The following is a 21,711-nucleotide window of genomic DNA, read 5'->3' on the forward strand; positions in this document are numbered from 1 at the left end:
AAAGATGCTGGAGGGAGTGGTGTGTGCCTGTAATCCCAGCACTCAGGAGAGAGACTGAGGCGGGCAGATCATAAGTTTGAGGCCAGCCTAGGTTATAAAGTGAGCTCAAGGCCAGCCTGAACTACATAGTGAGAGCCTGTCTCAAAAAGAGAGAAAAAAAAAAAAAAAAAAGGGAAGGAAAAGATGGAAACAAAACTTGTAGATGGGGAGAGGAGGAGGGGTGGGGGTAGGAGATGGGGAAAAAAGAAATAGGCTATGTCAGGCACAGGTGCAGATTATGATGAATGTGATCGTTATGTATACCCAAAATATACCAATAAATTGATTGGAGAAAAAATTGAATAATTGGTCAGTACACACCTTTAAATCCAAGAACTGAAGGAGGCTGAGGCAAAAGGATGGCAAGTTTGAATCTCACCTGGGCAATTTGGCAAGACATTGCCTCAAAAAATAAACAAGGGCTGGGATGTAGCTCAGTGGCGCAGTGCACCTGGATTCAATACCCACTGCCAACAAAATTTTTTGAACAGTTATTTCTGTACTGAGAGATACCAGAGAGTATGCTATGATTCTCCAGAAACAGAAGCCTTGTGGACGAGACAAAGCCGCCACAGGAAATGGTTCTATTTAAACGCGATAATGGCGTGAGTGTCTGAGCCGTGATAAAGCACAGGCTTGCAGTGTACCCGAAAGGCCCATCCTCCGGGTGAGGAAAAGCAGGTGGTGCAGGGTTTCAGCAGGAAACCCGAAGGCGGGACATGACGACGTGCACAGCGGTAAGGGAGAACGTGAACCAGAAGGACAGAGACAAGTGGACCCAAACCTTTGTATGTCGAATCCGCATGCGTGGTCCCAGGTAACGGGGAGATTGAGGAAGGCGGGGCTTTGACAGGCAGACAGTTGTGCTGGGCGTGGCTTCGCTGGGGCATGAGAGAGTGAGGATGCAGTTTCCATGGGGCCCAGGAAATCTCTTTTGCACGGAGCATTGAAAAACTTTTCAGGGGCTGGGGATTTAGCTCAGCGGCATAAGCACCTGCCATGCAAGCAGGCGGTCGTGAGTTTGATCCCCGATACCGATAAAAATGAAAAAGACAAAAAAAGAAAAAGAAAAACTTTTCAAACGCTATTGTTTGACAGGCATTGTTCCAGGACATAAAAAGAACAGCCCTGTCCTAAACAGCAGATTTGGAGAAAATTAAGGTGCAGATTGTAAATGTTATGAGGGTGAAAGCATACAATACTGGCGTTCTTCGTGACCGTATCCAGTCTTATGATGGAGTCAGGTCATTTCCCATTCTGGGTCATTTTCAGTACTCGTAAAATACAGGTGGGAAACCAAGGGTGGTGGCGCACAGCTGTAACCCCAGCACTCAGGAGACTGAGGCAAGAGGATCACCACGAGTTTGAGACCAGCCTAGGCTTATGTAGTGAGTTCAAGGCCACCTGAATTACACAGTGAGACCCAGTCTCAAAGAAAATAGGGGATTAAAGGTGAGCTGGGGTCCTCTAAGAATATGTAGCACCCACATTTCCCAGAAGCATAGTGGGTGACTCCTCCAGGGGCGAGAGAACGTTATTAAGGGGAAGATGTGTTGGGGTTTTGTGGATTTTTTTTTTCTTTTGGACCGGTGATCAAATTCACAACCTCGTGCTTACCACGCAAGCACTTGAACTTCGGAGCTAAATCCCCAGCAAATAAGTTTCAAGTATTTGGGGTGTTTGTTTTGTTTTTGTTTGTAAGGGGGAAGGTGTGGTCGCCCTGTGGCATGGCAGCAGTCAGCAGCTGAGAAATAGCATCATCTGAGCCCAGGAATGTGAAATCAGCCTGGGCAATTTAGTAAACGCCCATCTCAGAAAGCGATAGATGACACAAAGAGTGAGGTCCGGGGGTTAGCTGGAAAGGTGTGGAGAGATGACATACCTAGCTAATACAGCAAGGCACCGCGCAGCCAACGCTGAGAGATGGGACTTGCCTGGAACCCGCAGGAATTAAGCGAGGGTTCAAGGCAGGCGGCTCTGCCGCGAGCCAGAGGAGCCCAGGGAGCCGACAGGAGGAGAATGAGCTGAGCTGGGGAGAGAGCGGTGCGAGTGGGCAGATTAACTTCCAGGGTCGGCTCTGCCAAGGAAGCCATGATTGCTCAGAGTGATAAACAACCACAGAGTGCGTAGCTGTCAGGGTTTGTGTCTCAGTGCCCCTGCGAGGCCTCACGCTGTCGCGGAGACCCCTGAGCCTAGCGTTTGTGATTGGTTCGCTGTCTAGCACTGGTGTGATTGGCTCGCTGTCTAGCTCTGGGATTGGCGGTATGAGCGCTGTACCGGCTCAGGGGCGGATCCAGCGTACTATACAAGAGAGGGTCTATATCGCGTTCCTTTCCTACTTTTACCCTTTTTGCTGTTGTGGCTTGCAACTGGGGAGCAACTGCTCCTCAGCCACACCAACTTGCCTTCGAGCCAGCTGAGTATGGTCTGAAATTTCCACAAACCGTGCGCTAAATAAACAGCATCAGGCATTTATTTTGTCTCAGCAACCAGAGAAAAGTAACCAAGATGGCAGCTGACACAGACTCCCGCCTTTATAGCTTTTAAAATTATACTTCTGATACTTCTGTACTGTTATTAGACTATATGTTCAATTGTGTCTTCCAAAAATAGATTGACTCCGCTTACTTATTATTTTTGTAGAGATGTATCAAAAACAAAGCCATCTTCCTGTAAGTACACAGTTACCTTGTTCTTTCGGAGTGAATGCCTTACTAGATCCACTTCTGCACTGCAGTAGGATATTTTGGGGTAGGATTACACTTGCTCTGTGAAAGTTAAAGAGCAGCCTTTAAAGAAACGGCAAGGCTGGGTCGGAGTAGCTCAGGGGTAGACGTATTTCACCTGTGTGAGGCCCTGGGCTCAGTCACTATACAGGAAAAAGGAACATCTAGGCTCTAGGATTACTCCTGTGATCCCAGCACTGGAGAGGCTGAGACAGGAGGATCACTTTGAGTTCGAGGTCAGCCTAGGGTACATAGTGAGACCCTGTTTCAAAAACAAAACAAAACAAACAAAATAAGGAATAACAACAAATAAGCTATCCTAAAGTAAAAGAGGTGGAATGATGCTGAGGAAGTGTTCATTTCAGTGACGCAATTTCCAAGAAAAGCTTTCACTTACTAGGCATTTTCCTTTCCCATCAAGTCCTCAGTTGGTCTGCTCACTTTTCCAGCCCTGGGACTCTGATCCCCTCTCAGCTAGAAAGGTAGCAGAACTCTGCTCAAGGCACAAGTGTTTCTCATGTGAATGTTTGTTTTTTTTTTTTTTTTTTTTTTATGTGATAAATGGAAAAAAGTTTACCAACCTTTCCAGTGATGATTGATTATATATGAAAAATGTCGGGGCTGGGGATTTAGCTCAGCGACATAAGCGCCTGCCTTGAAAGCAGGCAGTCGTGAGTTCGATCCCTGGTACCTATAAAAAGGAAAAAGACAAAAAAAAAAAAAGAAAAGAAAAATGTCGTGGATAATGTGCTTAAGTTCCTAACAAAAATGTGTTTAAAAATATACATCATTCTGTAAAAGTCATGCAGAAATTTACAAACTTTTTAAAAAGTAAATGTTTTATACATGTTATGGTTTGTCTCTTGATGTTCCCCCACAGCCTCATATGGTCATGGGAGTGGGCTCTCCACATGCAGTGGATCTAGTTTGTGATTGATTCCTTGTCTAGTGCTGGGATTTGAGGGTGCAAGTGCTACACCCACTCTAGGGTAGCAAGCTGTTAGTGTCTCAAGAGCTCCCTTAAGTTCCCAGAGGAAGAATGATGAGAGGATGAAGAAAATGAAGACAGAAAGCTGGGGTCAGGGGAGCCCTTCTCCCCCCAGGAGGAAGAGACTTCTCAGCCCCTGCAGTGCATTTATTTACACACTTGTCACACTGTGCACCTCTGCTGAATCAGCTCACTTCTTTCCCCTGTATTCTCTGTGTTCTTGGGGCTGGAATACCTGTTCACCTCCAGTACCCTGTGCCCTCAGGGCATTTCCGAGGTACTCCCTGCCCTCGGGTGTGCTCCTATTCTGGTGCTTGTGCTTCTGGCTCTGCACCTGAGCAACTCCCAGCAGGTAGCCTGCATAAAATACAAGGGAGGGAAAGAGGCCTGCTGCTCTTTGCTCTGTTGCTTTTGCTGTCTTTTGCTTCCATGAACTTGTTCCCCTCTGCCATGTCCCACCCTACCTGGGACTCAGCTGATTACAGACTGAAACCTCCACAAACTGTGAACTAAACAAACCTCCCCCCTTTAATTTTGGGTGTTGAGTATTTTGTCTCAGCAACAAGAGAAAAGTAATTTGTCTACTACAATATGTTTTTAAGTGAATGGGTCTGTTAAATTAGTTTATCTGTGATGCTTGGTGATCTTTTTTTTTTTTTTTTTTTTTTGGTCTTTTTCATTTTTATCAGCACCAGGGATCGAACTCACTACTGCCTGCTTGCAAGGCAGGTGCTTATGCCGCTGACCTAAATCCCCAGCCCCGGTCCCCTTGTATCAGTCAAATTGGACTTAATCCCACAGAAGGGCGGTCTGGGATGGCTAGGGTGAAAGTGTGAAGAACTTTTCCTGTCTCCTAGATGGTCATCTTCTCACTGTGTCTTCTGTGTCTTATAAAAGCAGCAGTCCCTTTGGATTAGGCCTAACTTTATTTATTTATTTATTTAATTGGAAACGGGGATCAAACTCACGACAGCCTGCTTGCAAGGCAGGTGCTTATGCAGCTGAGCTAAATCCCCAGCCCCTGCTTGGTGATATTTTCTAGGAATCATATCCTCTCTTTTTAGAAAGATAAGAAAAATAAGTAAAAATTATTACATCTCTGTCATTTAACTCTCAGCCTTTTCTTGGCTAAGTCTTGAAACCCTGCCATAAGCTGTTAAAGGCAGTCAGTCTTCCTGATTTTACATTCCTCTTATTGCAAAGCTGGTTTATTCCCACTGCTGGTCATCTTGGCCAACAAGCTTGCTCAAGCTTCTCAGTCTGAAGTTCCAAGGTGTCTCTCTGCAGTGGCCACAGGCCTTTCCAACTCTATCCACCTCTGTCACTATTTTACACGTTATAGCTACTCATTTATCTCTTTACTTGTGTCATGAGGCTTTTGCAGCAGGGAGGAAATATTATCAGTTTTCTGTCTCTACAGTGTCAGATGCATGGCATGCTGACATGGAAATAGTTCTCTGTCTCTCTCCTCTATCTCTGTATCTCTTTCTCTCACCCAGTTCCCTGCCTCTTTCCCACCCCTCTTTCATTTTCTAAGTACATTCTCATTTAACCTCCATTCACCAGACTTCTTAATCTGCCTGAGCTGTTTGTGCTTGAAAGGAATTAACTCCAGCTTGCTGGTTGCATTATTCTGTGAGATCCCTGAGGTTAGATAGATTTCTGCAAAGAACTTTTTATGAAAGAGCACCCACAAATTCCTTTCAGGAGTGCAGTTGTAGAAACATTAAGTCCTTCAGTAAAGGCTTTAATCTTTTTGTTCTTTGTCTTTATGGTTTCTTGTGTGTGTGTGTGTGTGTGTGTGTGTGTGTGTGTGTGGAACCGGAGATCGAAATCACGACCTCGCACTTGCCAGGCAGGGACTTATGCTGCTGAGCTAAATCCCCAGCCCAGTCTTTTTGATCTTTTCCTATGGTGTTTAACTCCTTACCTTTTCAGCAATGGACGCACGACAGTAAAATTATCATCTTCAGGAGCCAAGCAGCAAGCTGTCAACACTTTGACCACTAGGGGGCGCTATTAGTCCATAGTCCCACACATGGAGGCCTCGCGGATCTTTGCAGTTTACACAGCTCTTGAATTAGGTTCCCTTTTTTCCTGTCAATTATGAGGGCAAGAGGTGTGAACAGCGTTTGCACCGAAATAATCCAATGCTTTCCACTGGCTGAAGTTTGGGCCAGGCATTAAACTTACAGGTTACCAGAACAGCCGATAATAAAGCACCCTTAGGAAACATGATCTCACTCCATGATTTCATTATAGTTCCTCAATGAAATACAATTTACAGCTTCTGGGACACTGGAAAAGGTAATACTCTAGCATTTGCCAGTAATCTATCCAAGTTTAGCAGAGTTCTATAGATACTTTATAAGCAAAGTTAGGTAATAATTATTGATTTTGGCTTCCTTGATATTTAAGTTTTTTTGTTTGTTTTTGTCTTTTTCCTTTTTATTGATACTGGGGATCGAACTTGTGACTGCCTGTGAGGCAGGCGCTTATGCCGCTGAGCTAAATCCTCACCCCCCGATATTTAAGTTTTGAGGAAATGGTTTCTGATTGTTTGCTCTCATCTTTTTTTTTTTTTTTTTTTTGTCTTTTTGAGACAGGGTGTCAGTATGTAGTTCAGGCTGGCCTTGAGCTCACTTTGTAGCCCAGGTTGGTCTTGAATTCACAACAATCTTTCTGCCTCAACCTCCCAAGTGCTGGGATAACAGGCATGTGCCACTACTCCCTGAAGTTTCTGATTGTTTAATCTAATTACTTTCTACCTTAAAACTACATTCTTACCAACATTATGAATCTCTAAAATTATTAGCTTTCTGTTACTGTAACAAAAAACACGAGACAATTAACTTACAAGGGAACATATTTATTTTGGTGTATGCTTCTATAGTTTCCAGTCCAACCTTAGGCACCCCTGAGCTTTGAGCCTCTAGGTAGTGTGGTACATCTTGACAGAAACACACAATGGAATAAAATATTTATATATCAAGCCTGAAATGGAAGTGACTGAGAAATCAGAGTCTCACAGTCCCAGCGAGGGCATCTACCAGTGACCTGAAGACCTCTCGCCGGTACCATCTCTGAAATGTGCTACCACTGCCCAGCAGTGCTACCCAGGGATGTCCCTTTAACCTGTGGGCTATGGGATACAACTATACCAGCTATTGCAGTTAGTCTTCAGTATATTCTGTGCAGCATCATAATAAGAGCAAATTATAGCATGTTTCTATTACTATGAGGCTTTGGTATCTTTCAGTCTCCATTAAGATTCCTCCAGATGTTCTACTAGGGAGTGGCTGGAACGGGTCCCTCCCTCTTCCTCTCTCCCCTCCTCCCTTGCCCTCTCAGTTCCTACCACCCTGCCTGGGAGACAGCCAGCTGTGGAGGCTAAAACCTCCACAGACTGAGCCACACAAACCTCCTAAGAGCTGTGGTGCTGAGTGTTGTGTCCTGGTGACATAAGAAGTCACTAAGATGCTGGGATGCACATGGCTAGGCTCCCATGGTGGCCACAGCTGGGGCACCAGACAGCTGCCCTGGGGCAGAGAGAGCACATCACAGACCAACAGGCCATCAGGCAAGACAGAGGAGGCTGTGACTTGAGACACAGAGGGACCCAGAGCCAGGAGTGGCCAGAGTGAGCCGAGCCCTTGGGTGAGAGTAGAGGACCAGCCCGGCAGGAAAGGAGAACAGATGAGAACTGGAGTGCTGAGGCCAAGGGGTTCCTCCTAGTGACTCACTGCTCCCCACACCCCCAGGGTCGGTGGAGTCTAATGCTGCAGAGCCTGGGGAGAAGCCATTCTCAGAAGCATGGAGGAATTATTTGGACTCTCTTCTCTTTTACTGTATAACTTTGTTTTGAGTTTTTAAATTTTCTTTCTTTTTTCCTTCCTTTTCTTGTTTGTCCTTTTTTGTTGCTCTTATGTAATTCTACTAATTTTCTATTCTTTTTTTTCTTTTTGGTTCTGGGAATCAAGCTCATGACTTCACAGTTGTCAGGCAGGTACTGTACTGCAGAGCTATATCCATGGCTAATTTTCTATTCTTTAGTAAAATCCTTTACATCATTTTTCTCTCCTCTTCATCTTCCTTTTCTTTTTGTTTTTTTAATCGGTACCAGGGATCAAACTCATGACTGCTTGCTTGCAAGGCAGGCACTTATGCTGCTGAGCTAAATCCCCAGCCCCTTCCTTTTATTTAGTTTACAAATTTTACTTCTTTCATTTCCCTTTTCCCGGGGGCTGGGGATTTAGCTCAGTGGCATAAGCGTCTGCCTTGCAAGCAGGCAGTCGTGAGTTTAATCCCTGGTACCGATAAAAAGGAAAAAGACAAAAAAAAAATGCATACATTTCCCATTTCCCTACTCCCTCCATTTTTTTGTTTTATTTTGAAGGTAGTAAAAAACAACAGTACAAGACAGAATAAAGCCAATCGAGACAATGCAGTGAAATTGGTACAGAACTTCACAGCAGGTTACCGGGATAATAGTAATAGGTACCATAGTATATCTCGTTATCTTCACAATAATTGTCCTTTCAATTAGGTACAGCAAAATCAAATCAAATAAAGAGCATCATAAAACCTATCAAAATAGAGTATTAAATAGAGCAATACGATTAATCAAAACAAAGCAAAACAGTCATAATATTTGCCTTCAAAGAGATGATAGAAAAAAATCCCCATATTTGCTATATTGCATATGGTCATCCTCCCAAGAGATGCTCAGCCCTCTGGCTCCCATTTGCTAACGGAGAGGAGAGAAAAGTGGGATGTTTGATTCTTAGCCTGCACACCGGTAGGCTGACAGCTGCTTACCAGTGTCACAGATAGAATGCAGGGCTGACACATGTGACCATACACTCAGAGACACCTGAAGACAAAAACATGGAAGATGAATCCTACAGCTTACAGATGATACAAAAAGAATTAGTAAAATTGGAATTAGTGAAAAATCAGAAGATAACACAAATGACACTTAAAAACCTGCTTTAAATAATAGCAGAAAACTTTCCATGTATGGGGAAAGCATTTGACATACAGGCAAGCAAGGCATATAGCACTTCAAAGGGTCATAACCAGGAAAGCATCTCTCCATGATACATCATGGTCACCTACCAGCTGTCAAACACCTGGGGATTTAGCTCAGTGATTCAAGTGCCTGCCTGGTAAGCGCAAGGTTGTGAGTTTGCTCCCCAGTACCAAAATGGAAAAGAAAATGAGTTAATGAAAAATCACACACATGCACACAGGTTGATTGGTTCCTTTGTTTCTCAAGACAAACTCTTATGTGCTTTCCCTATTGCCTGCTGGATGCTCTGATTCATATTTTTGAAAGTTTCAGCATGATAAAAGAGAGTATAAAGTAAAAAATAGCCTTTATTCCAAGGAGGTGGAGAGGAGTCCATGACCATAGAAGGTCTCGTTGCTTTACCTGAACACTGGCGTGAGATCTGTATATAACATCTGACGGGGGTGGTGCTTAGGGCGGGCATTGCTGATGTAGGAGCAGCTGATTGGAGTCTTCTTGATGCACAAACAGGAAGGGGAGTTGCAATTAAGGCGGAGGAAGAAGCTGGAGGTGGTAGGTGTCCTGCTTTGGCCTTCTGCCATGTTAGACCACCCGCCATAACCCTACAGTAATTTATTCTAGGGCAAGAATCTTTCACTTTTTACCTAACTATAGGGATCCAAGTTTGACTGAGACTTGGGTCAACTTTAGTACTGGAACTTTAGCGCTGGAAAACTCAAGTTTCCCTCCGGAGAAGGCCGTGGCTACTGCTCAGCCCATTCACCTGGGTTTTCACTGAGCTAAATCCCCAGCCCCCATGTCGTTTTTTCCATGGTAAAGTGTTTTTTGTTTGTTTGTTTTGTTTTTATCGGTACCAGGGGTTGAACTCACGACCGCACACTTGCAAGTCAGGTGCTTATGCACTGAGCTAAATCCCCAGCCCCATGTCATTTTTCAGTACTGGGATTGAAGCCAGGGACTTGGCTCTCAAGCACCCCTAGCCCTTCCCAGGTGATCTTAGAGCCTAGGTCACACTAAATGCCAAGACTTGGCTCAGATTCGCCTCCACCTGCCTCGGCATCCCAGAGCGATGGCACTGTAGACCACCGCAGGATCCCGAGTGCGAGTCCAGGCCGGCCTCGAATAGGTAACAGCATATATTATCACTGGCTATTGCCTTCGATAGAAGTGACTGAAGGAATAAACAGCCCAGAGTTCCAACCAGAAACCTTGAGGTGTGCAAGCCTAGCCTGCAGGGACTTGTTAACATCCATGTGCCTTTTTCCCTTTCTGATCTATCCCAGATTGCCCATAAATTAGGTAGCTTCTCTGTTGACCCACAGAATTATACCAGGCAATTTGAATTCATTACTAATTGTTATGATTTACATTTTAAGGATGTCTATGTGATTCTAAATACCACTCTCAGCTCACAAGAACAAAATCAGCTGTGGCAGGCAGCTCAAGACGAAGCTGGTCACAGACATAAGGTAAACATTGCTGATAATGACCCTGGGCCTATACCTGTGCCAGAACAGGACAAACAAACGATAACAAACTTTTAAAACAGGTCCAGGAGGCTAATAAAAACCCAGCTGTGTTCCTAAATTGGCTTTCTAATCCTCGCGCCCTGCGAGCTGTTCCAGCTTCGTGTGCTGTGTCAGGCCACCTCCCAGCCCCTGCCTCCCCTGTGCGCCGTCATTATTGCTGCCGCCTTACGTGTTTCTGGGGGCAGTCCCAGCCTGCCCCTGCACACTACGTCCTGGCGCTCGCCCCACCCCCACACTGGGCGTGCTTTGCCGGCACGCCGCGAAACAACAACTCAGCAGCTCTGCTCAGGCATGCTTTTTTTACAATTCAGCTCCACTCAAAAGATGCTATTTTTTATTACAATTCTCAAACCATTTAATCAAGGTTATTGGCCACCTGATAATTTTACCAGCCTTGTTTATCAATCAAAGCCTTGACCAATCTCCTGTTTTACAACTAAGGTTATAAATTCCTTTTTGCTGGAAACCACTAGCTCTGTTCCAAGACAAGAGTTTTGTTAAAATTTTATTTATCTTGGTTCATACTACTGCAAATAACAGTTTTAAAAAAGTAAATGTGTTCAGAATTTAAAAGTATTAGATCAGTTTTCATAGATTTATTCATAAGATTGGTAAACCTTTACTACAAAATGTTTCCATTAAAATGAGATTATATTCTACTTAATTCTATTGTAGTCCAAATCCCAAACAAAAAGGCAAAACTTGACCTTGAGACCTTAGAGAGATCTTAATATGGTTTTTCATATTTTTAACACTTTTGACACTTGGAGTTCTGAGACAGGTAAACCTACACAAGGTGGAGCTGCCTGGCCTCCCCATGGACCATGCTCAAATGCAGCAGAAGACATTGGACAACAAAATGCCCCATCCTGGCATTCTTTGAGACCTTACACCAGGGCTGCTGGACTGTCCTAGCCACCAAAGAGTGGGTAAGCCATCCTAACTTCTGTTTTGTTTTCTTTTTTTGGTCTTTTTCGTTTTTATCGGTACCAGGGATCTAACTCACGACTGCCTGCTTGTAAGGCAGGCGCTTATGCCGCTGAGCTAAATCCCCAGCCCAAGCCATCCTAACTTCTAGCCCTCACAGGAAATGTTGACACTGCCAGATTCATTGCTGAAAAAATTGCTGCCAAAGACTGAGGGGGCTCAGGGCCAACAGCCCCCTTTGTGGGTGTCAATCTCGGAGTCCAAGTTCCACTAAAACTCTCAGGTAAGACATTCTCTATATTTGTGAACATATAGGCCATATATACAGAGTTCTTCCTGAGTTTTCAGGCTGCTACATTAAGTCCTCAGTCTCTATGATGGGGTATTGATGGTCAACCTATACCATTTATAAACAGGGCCTATTTTGTGCAGGTCCCAGTCCTAAATCTTAAAATGCTTTCACTCCCTTGTGTTTATGCAGGCTCACTTAGACACACTGAGGCCTCAGCAGCTTCCACCTGTTGTCGCTGGTGGATCTCTCCTCAGTGATATAAGACCACCCCCTTCCTTTCTTATTCACCAATTTGTCAGACAACCCTGGTCAAGACTGACAGATACATTTTGTCTTCTCACTTTGTTTATACTTTTTCAGGATACATAAAAGCCTTTCCCACAACCAGGTAAACTGCTGATACAACCAGGTTACAGTGACCCATGCCTAAATCAAAGTTGCTAGTCTGCCATCCTGGTTTCACATCACTCAGGCTAAGAGGTGCCCTTCCAGCCCTAAATCTGATCAGTCTGAATGGTCATCTTATCGTCTGTTGCCCACCCGTCTCTGTCTCACAAAGACCTCGCAGCCACAGTTAACAGGCTAAGTCATGTTTTGTTATCCACTTTGGTTCCTAATTTCTTACATTCTATTAATGATCATTTTTACAGCAGGACTCTTTAACAGTATTGCCTACAGACTCCAACATCATGCATACCAGAGACAAGCCTTACCAACCTACCTTTTAACTTTTATGCTTTCAGATGGGGGAGTAAGCACCTCTCATAACTCCACTCCTCCTAACCCCACGTTTAATTTTCAGAATTCTGCCTTACCATGAAAATGTTTCTACCTCAACATGGTCCTGATAGAATGACATGTCTAAGTCAAAGGCACTTTCCCTCGATCTCACCTGGCTCCTTAAATATGACAGTGCTATGTCTCCTTATAACATCTTGTCTCTTTGTTTTTCCAGTCTAACATACGTGCATTCACCAGTGAAGTTGTCCTGGCAAAACACGTGGCACCAGCGTCTACATGGGCATCAACCTTCATCCTGTCGACTCCCCTAGGCTCCAGTACAGTGCCCTCTGCCAGCAGGAAGTAGTTAGAGAAATCTTTGCCCTTTTTCATAATAATAATCATAAGATGGGATATGAAAGGATTTTGGCCCAGACAGGACACTGTAGCCAAGAAAGCAGGAAACCAGAAGCAGGAAGCTCCTATCTCCCCCACCCCTAGGAAGTTATCTGTGACGCCATCTTCCTGCCCCTGGGAATTTACATGTGGCGCAAAACCTAGGACCAATGGATTACCTGTGGATCCCTAATGCCCACCTTAGGTTCCACCCCAAACTGAGGCTACTTACATACCCCCATGCCACGTGTCCGCCAGAGAGATTGCTGGTCGCCAGCGGTGGGGGGTGCCGGTCATCTCTCTCCGTGTTCTCAGAATAAAGGCCGCTTTTTATTTTATACTTCTCATCTTTTGGAAATATTTTTCATCTTTTGGAAATAATCCTATCACCCACCAGCCAGGAATTTTTCTCCACTCCTTGAATGTGGATGTATCCTATGTTTCTCTCTTATTGGCTTGTTTACTCCTTTTGTAACTGCTTCCTAAACAAGGATGTGAAGAAGATACATTTTTTCAGACATCAAATGTTTCTAAAAGGCTTTGTTCCACTCTTAAGTGATGGATGATTTGGCTGGGAAATAATTTTTCCTCAGCCATTTCAAAGCATTGTTTCCTCGAAGTTGTCGGTGTCGATGTTGATGATCCAGTGCTTTTCTCAGGCATTTCCCAGCACTTGCTCCAGCAAGGCCTGGCTTCATGGCTGCGCAAGCCAGAGCCAGAGCCAGAGCCAGAGCCAGAGCGGAGGCCCCAGGTTGTGCTGGCTTCTGCTCCTGAAGTGGTAGCAGAGCCTGAGGAGAAGATTCCGGAGCAAAGGGCCATTGGGCAGCCATCCGTCCAGTAGGTGCGTGTGAGCAATCATCTGTAGAGTGGCTACAGAGTTCCTGCCGGTCACCCTGGGAAACACAGGCAGATGGAGTCTCACTGTGTGCCTTGCAGGAGAGGACTGCTGTTGGCAGCACAATGAAGCATCATGTATACTGCAACAGGGCGGCTGTTGCAGTTCACAAGAGGAGCCACAAGGGGGCGCCCATTGACAGTGAGGTTCCTGGGAACATGGTGGTGCCCTGTCATGTGGCCCAAAACATGACGGTGCCCTGTCGCCATGTAACCCTCCTGAACATGGCCACACCATGCCACGTGGCAGAGGGTTGCAACATAGTGACTGTTCCCGGCGCAAGCTGGAACAGTCATGCAGCCTGCTGGAAGGACATAGCGATTCGAGACCTAGTATGGTGGGTGGGCGGTGAGAATGCTGTAGGGGATAGAGAATTCTCAGGAGAACAAGAAATTGGAGACTTTGAGGAAACGCTAACAGAGTGATAGAGTTGCTGGGAGAGTTATGGGTCCCGGAAGGCGGAGAGGGAGATGATCGCACAGCGGGAAGCATCTGCGACTTATTAGGACCAGGACTGCTGAGAGAATCAGGCATAGGGGGAGGGGAGAGCGGTCCGGCAGGCGGTAACGGCAGGGAATGAGTTTGGGGGTAGGCAGGCGGCGGCTGGGAAAACACCGGAGGAATGTCCTCAAGCAAATCCTGAGGGCAGGACGGAAAAGTTTGTGGCGTGGTAGAGTTAGCTAAAAGTATCTCAGCGGGAGCACAAGACTTAATGAGAGATGGGCGTGTTCTCAGAATAAGAAAGGCCTGAATATAAGGGAGTTCTAATAACTTGTTGCCGGCTTGACAGAAATCATACAAATTCCTGAAAATGCAGGGGTCAAATGTTCCTTCTTTGGGCCAATGCTTGCCGATAAGCAGGTAAGTTGGCCAGACTTCCTGGAAGTAAAAAGTTAATTGTTTAGTTTTTATGGTACTTTTCATTTTTAGAGTATGTAAATTGGAAATTAGGCATTGTAAAGGCGTCTTTTGGGAGTTAGAAAATATGTTTCCCATGACTGATTCAGGCAAGAAATAACCCAGTGGTCCAGAACAAGCCGTCATTCGTTTGTGGCACCACATGGTGGCTACAGTTCCAAAAACTCATATATTCCAGTCATCACTGAGAGATTTACAAGTGGAGCCCATGTGGGGTCAGTAAGAGTTTTGCCCCTAAAAGCTTGAGGCTTGAAGGGAAATGAGGTGGTCCTTTCAGTGTGGGCGGTCCAAAAATCTCTGCTTTGGGCTATCCAAACCCAAAGAACATGAGAGATTTTATAGAGTGTGGACACAGTTAGCCCAGAAAGAACCCTGCCCTGGGCTGTCCTAAGGACGTGAAAATGCACAGACCCATGTGAATGGGGAGAACAGTCAACTGGGGCTGCCCAGTGCCAAAAGTTACCCAGGTAGTGCTCACCTGAAATCAATCTGGCCAATGCTGAGTGCAGGCGACTGGTGACAAGGGAGTCTTGGGAGAGGAAAAAGCTTGGAATTAATCCAGGATGTTATCGGGTTATCGGCTAGGAGACTCAACTGGGTGTGTCCCAGGAGTCAATCGCCTGCCAATCGAGTCATGGCACCAAATGATAGGATTATTTCCAAAAGATGAAGAATATTTCCAAAAAATGAGAAGTATAAAATAAAAAGTGGCCTTTATTCTGAGAACACGGAGAGAGATGCCCGGCACCCTCCACCGCTGGCGACTGGCGATCTCTCTGGCGGACACGTGGCATGGGGGTATGTAAGTAGCCTTGGTTTGGGGTGGAACCTAGGGCGGGCATTAGGGATGCACAGGTAGCCCATTGGTCCTAGGTTTCACACCATATGTAAATTTTCAGGAGCGGGAAGATGGTGTCATAGGTAAATTCCTAGGGGCGGGGGAGATAGGGACTTCCTGCTTCTGGTTGAGGCTTTCCTGGCTACAGTGTCCTGTCTGGGCCAAAACCCTTTCAGTGGGGAGTGGGGGTGGGGGTGCAGAAGCCCTAGAACATAGCCATTCAGACCAGGAGAAAAGGACCTCCCAGAATGCCTTTGAGGGGAACAAACAAGTCACGCATTTTCAGAGAGGTTTAACAATTCCTTTGAGAGTTGGGGGATAGAAAACAGAGCAAATGTCTACTTAAAAGGAATATGTGCTAGTAGTATGTGCTTTAAGCTGTGTATATGTAGCTTTTAGGCAACATTTAAATTTAAAATACTTATACAAGAAGGCAAAGATATCTGTAAAAATATTACAACATTATATACAGTATTAAAAAGTGAAAGTAGTCTAAATATCCAATCGTCGAAGGTGGATTAAATTACACCATGTTGCTTTCATAGAGAAGGAGATGGACTGTACAATGAGAGAAAAGATGTCCTAAATATCTGTTTCAGCAAAAGGAGAAGTTCCCAAAACTATATAGATTATATGATCGTATTCTGGAAAGTCAAAAAATTCTTGCAGACATAGTTTATACTCAGACAAATGAAAAAGTTTGAGGAACTGTGGAATTCTTTTTTCTAATTAAACATTTTTAAATTGAATTGCTTATGGAGCTGGGGATTTAGCTCAGCGGCATAAGCGCCTGCCTTGCAAGCAGGCAGTCGTGGGTTCAATCGCTGGTACCGATAAAAAAGAAAAGACAAAAACAAAAAAAAAAAACAAAAAAAAAATTGAATTGCTTATAGTGGGGATAGACTATGTACTCAGAAAAGTCAACAGAGAAGAACTTCTAAAAAGATTGCTTTAGGGCCTAGAAATCAATTTTTCCATAGCTTCAGTTAAGAATATTCATCAAATCATTGTATTTGGTACTAGAGAAACAGAAAAGAAGATGGTATTTTTCCCTGCCTTCCATTTTACCAAAGTGTCTGAAACGATTTTTAAAGGGCCTTGTGCTTCTGGGATGGAATAAATGTTTAAACTGAATTTCATTTCCAAAATATATTTAAAATCATATAATGGAAACAAAAAAAATTTCAATACATCTAAATGCATCAGGACCCTCACCAGTTAATATCTGTCATTGGCTGACCTGTTTTTGGTCTGTAGACATCAGTATTCCATTTTCCCTGTCATTTTTGAGCATACATTGGAAGTAATTGTAATCATGTCATTACTTAGGTTGTACCTCCACATTGGTCTTTTAAAAATTTAGGGGTCTGCTGTCTCCTTAGGAAGAATCTTCCTCTGGTGACTGTGAAATCCCAGCTCAGTGAGCTGAGCCCACATGAACACATAGCAAAGCTGGGCTGGGAGGTGTACATCAAAGGGAACTGTCACATCTCAGGGAGAGAGGTTGGGGTTTATAGAGCTCTGTGGGTAGAGCTTTGTAACTTTTCAGTATTTGTCTGACATTTATAGTAAAGCTTGTGAGCTGTTGTTGACTATTTTTGTGACCTAATTCTAAAACCATTTTAGACAGGTTTTTTTGGTCTTTTTCCTTTTTATTGGTACTGGGGATCGAACTCATGACTGCTTGCTTGCAAGGCAGGCGCTTATGCCGCTGAGCTAAATTCCCAATCCCTCATTGTAGACATTTTGAAACAAAGGAGTAACAACCAGATACCAAACTGCCCACCTATACTTCCCACCAGCTCCAATAATTGTCAACTTCCTGCCACTCTGGTATCATCTACTTCTCCATCTGTCTACATTTTTACAGGAAGTAGTTATCCTTATGCCTGCTTAAAGTTTTTGAATGTGTGTAGTTGCCGATCAGTGAACAGAATACTACTCTCTTGAGGTTGTTCTTAATATTATCCAATCTTGGGGCTGGGGATTTAGCTCAGAGTCATAAGCGCCTGCCTTGCAAGCAGGTAGTCGTGAGTTTTAACGTGGTACCGATAAAAACGAAAAAGACAAAAAAAAATATTATCCAATCTAAATGAAATACAGAAATATTTTGGACCCTGAAGCTTATGTTTGTTTCAATTACCATTTATAAATTCTAATTGCAAACTTTAGTGTTTACCAAAATAACCTGGTGTGCTGAGATTTTTACATTAACTTTTCTGCTAGAAACTAATACATGAACATTGTCTTCAAAACTCTGAATACACAAAGATATACATAAAAATATCTTCCAAGTGCTATCTCCACCTGAATCCCTTTTTCATGGGCCAGTGCTTTGGGGGAACTTCAGAGATACCCTACGTGAATCATCCTTTACCCTATGTTTATTACAACCACATATAGTACAAAAGTCCCCAGAAAGAAAGGCAGAGCTGGGCATGGTGGCACATGCCTATAAACCGCAGCACTGTGGGAGGCTGAGGCAGGAGAGTTGCAGTTGGATCCCAGCCTGGGCAATTTAGCAAGACTGTGTCAAAAATGAAAGAATAACAAAAAGGCTAGGGATGTGGGTAAAGCATCCAGAGCAGCTGCTGGTCTGTGAAAAGTGCCCGGGCCCTGAGATGGACTGCAGTGTGAGTCCTAGGCAAGGCTTTCTCTAGTGCTGGGGGCCGTGCCCAGGCCAGGTTCCTCACACCTTGCCTTTGTTTTCTTGGCTGTACCACAAAGAGACCACATAGTTTGTTTTGTTTTTGAGACAGGTCTCACTTTGTAGTGAGGCCAGCCTTGAACTCACTACATATCCCAGGCTGGCCTGGTTCCTGGTGCTGGGATGACAGGTGTGTGCCACCACGCCCAGTTTGGTTTTGTTCCTTTTTAAAAATGATCTGCTGGGGGCTGGGGATTTAGCTCAGCGGCAAAAGCGCCTGCCTTGTAAGCAGTCAGTTGTGAGTTTGATCCCCGGTACCGATAAAAAGGAAAAAGACAAAAAAAAGAAAATGATCTGCTGAGCTAGAGTACCATCCTATGGCAGGAGTGAATTGGCTCAGGAATGTTTTGTTTTCTTTCTTTCTTTCTTTTTAACCTTTTTAAGACAGGGTCTCTTTTGAGCTCACTTTGTAATCCAGGCTGGTCTCAAACTCACAGTAATCCTTCTGCCTCAGCCTCTTGAGTGCTGGAATTACAGGGGTGTGCCACCACGCCCAGCAGTTGTGCGTTTTCTTGTTTTGTACTGGGGACTGACATGGGCCTCCTTCTCACATGCCAGGCAATTGCTCTGACACTAAACTACATCTCCTGCTCCTTTTTAATTTTACTTTGGGATAAGGTCTGGGTGGCTTTGAACTTATGATCCTGCTGCCTAGTCTTCTGGGACGCTGGGATTATCCCGGATGTGCTGCCACGCCCAGCCAAATCAGTTGTGCTTTTGCTGCTGTGAATGTAGATATCACTGGGACAAAATATCCAGCACCATAATTTAGAGGACAGGTTCATTGTGGCTCACATTTCAGTCCATTGTCTGAAGGTTGCAAGGTGTGGCAGAGGAGAGCTGTTCACCTGCTGCTGTGTGACAGCAGAGAGAGTATATGCTTGCCTCTCCCTGGCCAGACCCCACACCTGGTAGCAAATCCAATACAATCACTCCAATAATCCCATCACCTTCCAAAGGCCCACCTGTGTATACCTGAGGCTTTGGGGGACATCCTGGTATAATCCGTAACAGGCTTGTTGTTAAATCATTCACCAGGTTTGCAGGAAGTTACAGAGCACCTGCCACAAATGCCAGACTGTGCCAGGTGTGAGGATGCAGGGTGAACAGGACAGACAGGAGCTCAGCTTGTAAAGTTCTGAGTGCTCAGGGCATGGCTGGGCTCCATGCTGTGGCAGGAAGTTGTGATAAAACCCCTACTCACAACCATGCACTTGCAAGGCAGGTGTTTATGCCACTGAGCTAAATCCCCAGCACCTTTAAATAATTTGTATACAACTCCTCAAATTTACTGGGTCCAAATAAACCAATTTTGATACCAAGACTTTTCCTCCCTCACCCTTGCTCCTCTCTGCAGACAGACCACCGTCTGCCAGGTATTCAAACGAGAACCTTCGACTTGCCAGATACTCCCTCACCTTTGTGACCTGCAAACTCTCTCTGCAAGGACCCCAGCAGGTAAATCTTGAATCCATCCACTTATCTGCAGTGCCCTCTGCGCAGACTTCTTTGTGATGGACTCCTCCCTGCTTTCTTTGCTCCTGCTCACTCTCCCATGAGCCATTCCCCATAGCAGCCAGAGTGCACTCCCAAGCTGATAGCAACAGTAATGCCAGCAGTGACAAACACAAACCAAACCAACAACACCAACAACAGTCACTCCTCTCCACTCCAAACCTTCATGGATGATTCTGTAATAGAAAATGGCGCCCCTTCCCCTCAGCAAGTATGCTTCAGTTTCTGTTACCCAGGTTTGTTATGGATTAAAAACTGGTGGTCAATTTAAGGTCAGCTGGATTACATCAGCATGGTGCTGAGCGCAGATATCCCACCTGAGGAAAGTTGCCAGCATAAATAGAGACATGGAGAAGGAGAAGCTATTGTGTTGAGGCGTTGAGGCATTGTGAGTTCTCCTATGAGTTGTTGTTTGAGCCATTTGATTGTCCTGGAGAAGCTCTGGTCCTCACATTGAGCACTGTTTCCTGGCTCTGGAGGGGAAGAGGTGTGCTGCTTGGTCTCCAGGATGAACTTGTCATGCTGGCTCGGTACCTGACTGTGCTTGTGATCGGAGGAGTTTGGGGCCTCCGTGTCACTGAGGATGGCTGTGGTGCTTTTCAGGATAGCCTTGGTCTTTGTTGTGAGTGTGACTTCTTGGCTCCAGCGTAGAACCCTCATCCTACCAGCATAGCTCTTTCACCCTGCTGACACAGACTCTCTGGCTTCCACTGCTGACTTTTGGGCCTTCCCAGCATGGATCCGTAAGAGACTGGCGTGAGTCCTTCTTGTGGCTCTGGACCTCCAGTTGGACTCATGGGAGGCATTGTCCTGAGCTCTGGGTTTTCATCTGGACTCATGTGGGACATTGCTGTGGGATTCAGGCCCTTGACTAAATATTCTACGTCTTTGGTGTTGCTGACGGATTTCCTGTAGTTTCTTGTGCTAACTCCCGGTGACCATAAAACAATATTATCAACTCCATGTCCAGATTCTAATTGTTCACTGCACAACCCCTGAGTACAGCATAGTTCCTGTCACTTCTGTTTCTTAGAAAAGGCTGGTCACTGTGAACATAGGAGGTCACTATGATGTGTATCATAAGAACCAGTCAAGGACAGCCAAGTGCTTTGTTTCTTTCTGCTGCTTACTTGTGAACTCTCTAGAGCACCAACGATCAGCACCTGACATTTTTTTCTAGAGGTCAGTGTCATTCAATGTAAATAAATCTGCCTCCAAATTCTGGATGGTGTTTTTTGTTGTTGTTGTTTTTAGGGTCTTTTTTGATACTAAGGATTGAACTCACAACCTCGAGTTTGCCAAGCAGGTGCTTATGTCACTGAACTATATCCCCAATCTCTCTCCAAGAATTATTTTCTTTTTTTGTTTTTTTCATTTTTATCGGTACCAGGGATTGAACTCACGACCGCCTGCTTGCAAGGCAGGTGCTTGTGCCGCTGAGCTAAATCCCCAGCCCCTCCAAGAATTATTGATTGGCAGGGATGTAGAAATGGGGAGGCCAGAGAGGACAGAGAGACACACACTGGTTTAGCAGAAGCATGGAGTCACTAAAGGGGCGAACAGGGATCCTCAGAGGTCAGAAAATAAAGCCAAAGCAGAAAAGCCAGGCCCAGGTCTGGCTGAGGTTTTTGGGGTGTTTATAAAAAAGACAGAAGGGAATCTTGTAATAAGCAGAACTTGAAGACACAGATTAAGTTTTTTAAAATTACATTTATTGAGACACATGCAAAGAAATGTCCCTTTATGCTTATTACATAAATTTACATATTTATTACATAAATATTACACAAATTACAGGAAATATTAGGTTGTTTCTCATTTTTGGTTTCTATTATTCCTTTTGAGACACTAATAGAACCAGCTTTATGCAAAATAAACCATTGTACTTGGAATAAAATCTGAATTTCCTGTTCTCTGCATCAGGTCGCCACTGCCCTTGCAGTGTTAGCTCTGAATTCCTTCCTGTGGCTGACCTTGGCTTGGGTCTGTTTCTTAGGGCACAGACATTCTTCTTCCTGGGGCTCCAGCATGGCTCTTCTGTTTGGAATGCTTTCTCCCGAAGGCCCGTTCTTTCAGGTCTCCTCCTGTCGCCTGTTGAGAAGGGACTCCTGCTAGTTTAGCTCTTTATTCTTTCTCATGGAACTCTGTGTTTTTTTTTTTTTTTTTCAAAGAATGCTGCAGCAGGCGAT

The 21,711-nt window shown here is 44.7% G+C and overlaps 1 long non-coding RNA gene across 1 annotated transcript; it reads left to right on the plus strand.

Moving 5' to 3' along the window:
• Positions 1-267: 267 nt before the first annotated feature.
• On the plus strand, positions 268-12,996 carry LOC134473295 (uncharacterized). The gene is made up of 4 exons (XR_010043493.1): positions 268-856; positions 10,162-10,254; positions 11,085-11,243; positions 11,393-12,996. It is a non-coding gene; the product is annotated as an uncharacterized LOC134473295 (long non-coding RNA).
• The last annotated feature ends 8,715 nt before the right edge of the window (positions 12,997-21,711 follow it).

The sequence above is a fragment of the Cavia porcellus genome, unplaced genomic scaffold (genome assembly GCF_034190915.1).
Source record: "Cavia porcellus strain 051 isolate PalLab524CR breed Dunkin Hartley unplaced genomic scaffold, mCavPor4.1 scaffold_26, whole genome shotgun sequence".
Classification (NCBI taxonomy): Eukaryota; Metazoa; Chordata; class Mammalia; order Rodentia; family Caviidae; genus Cavia; species Cavia porcellus.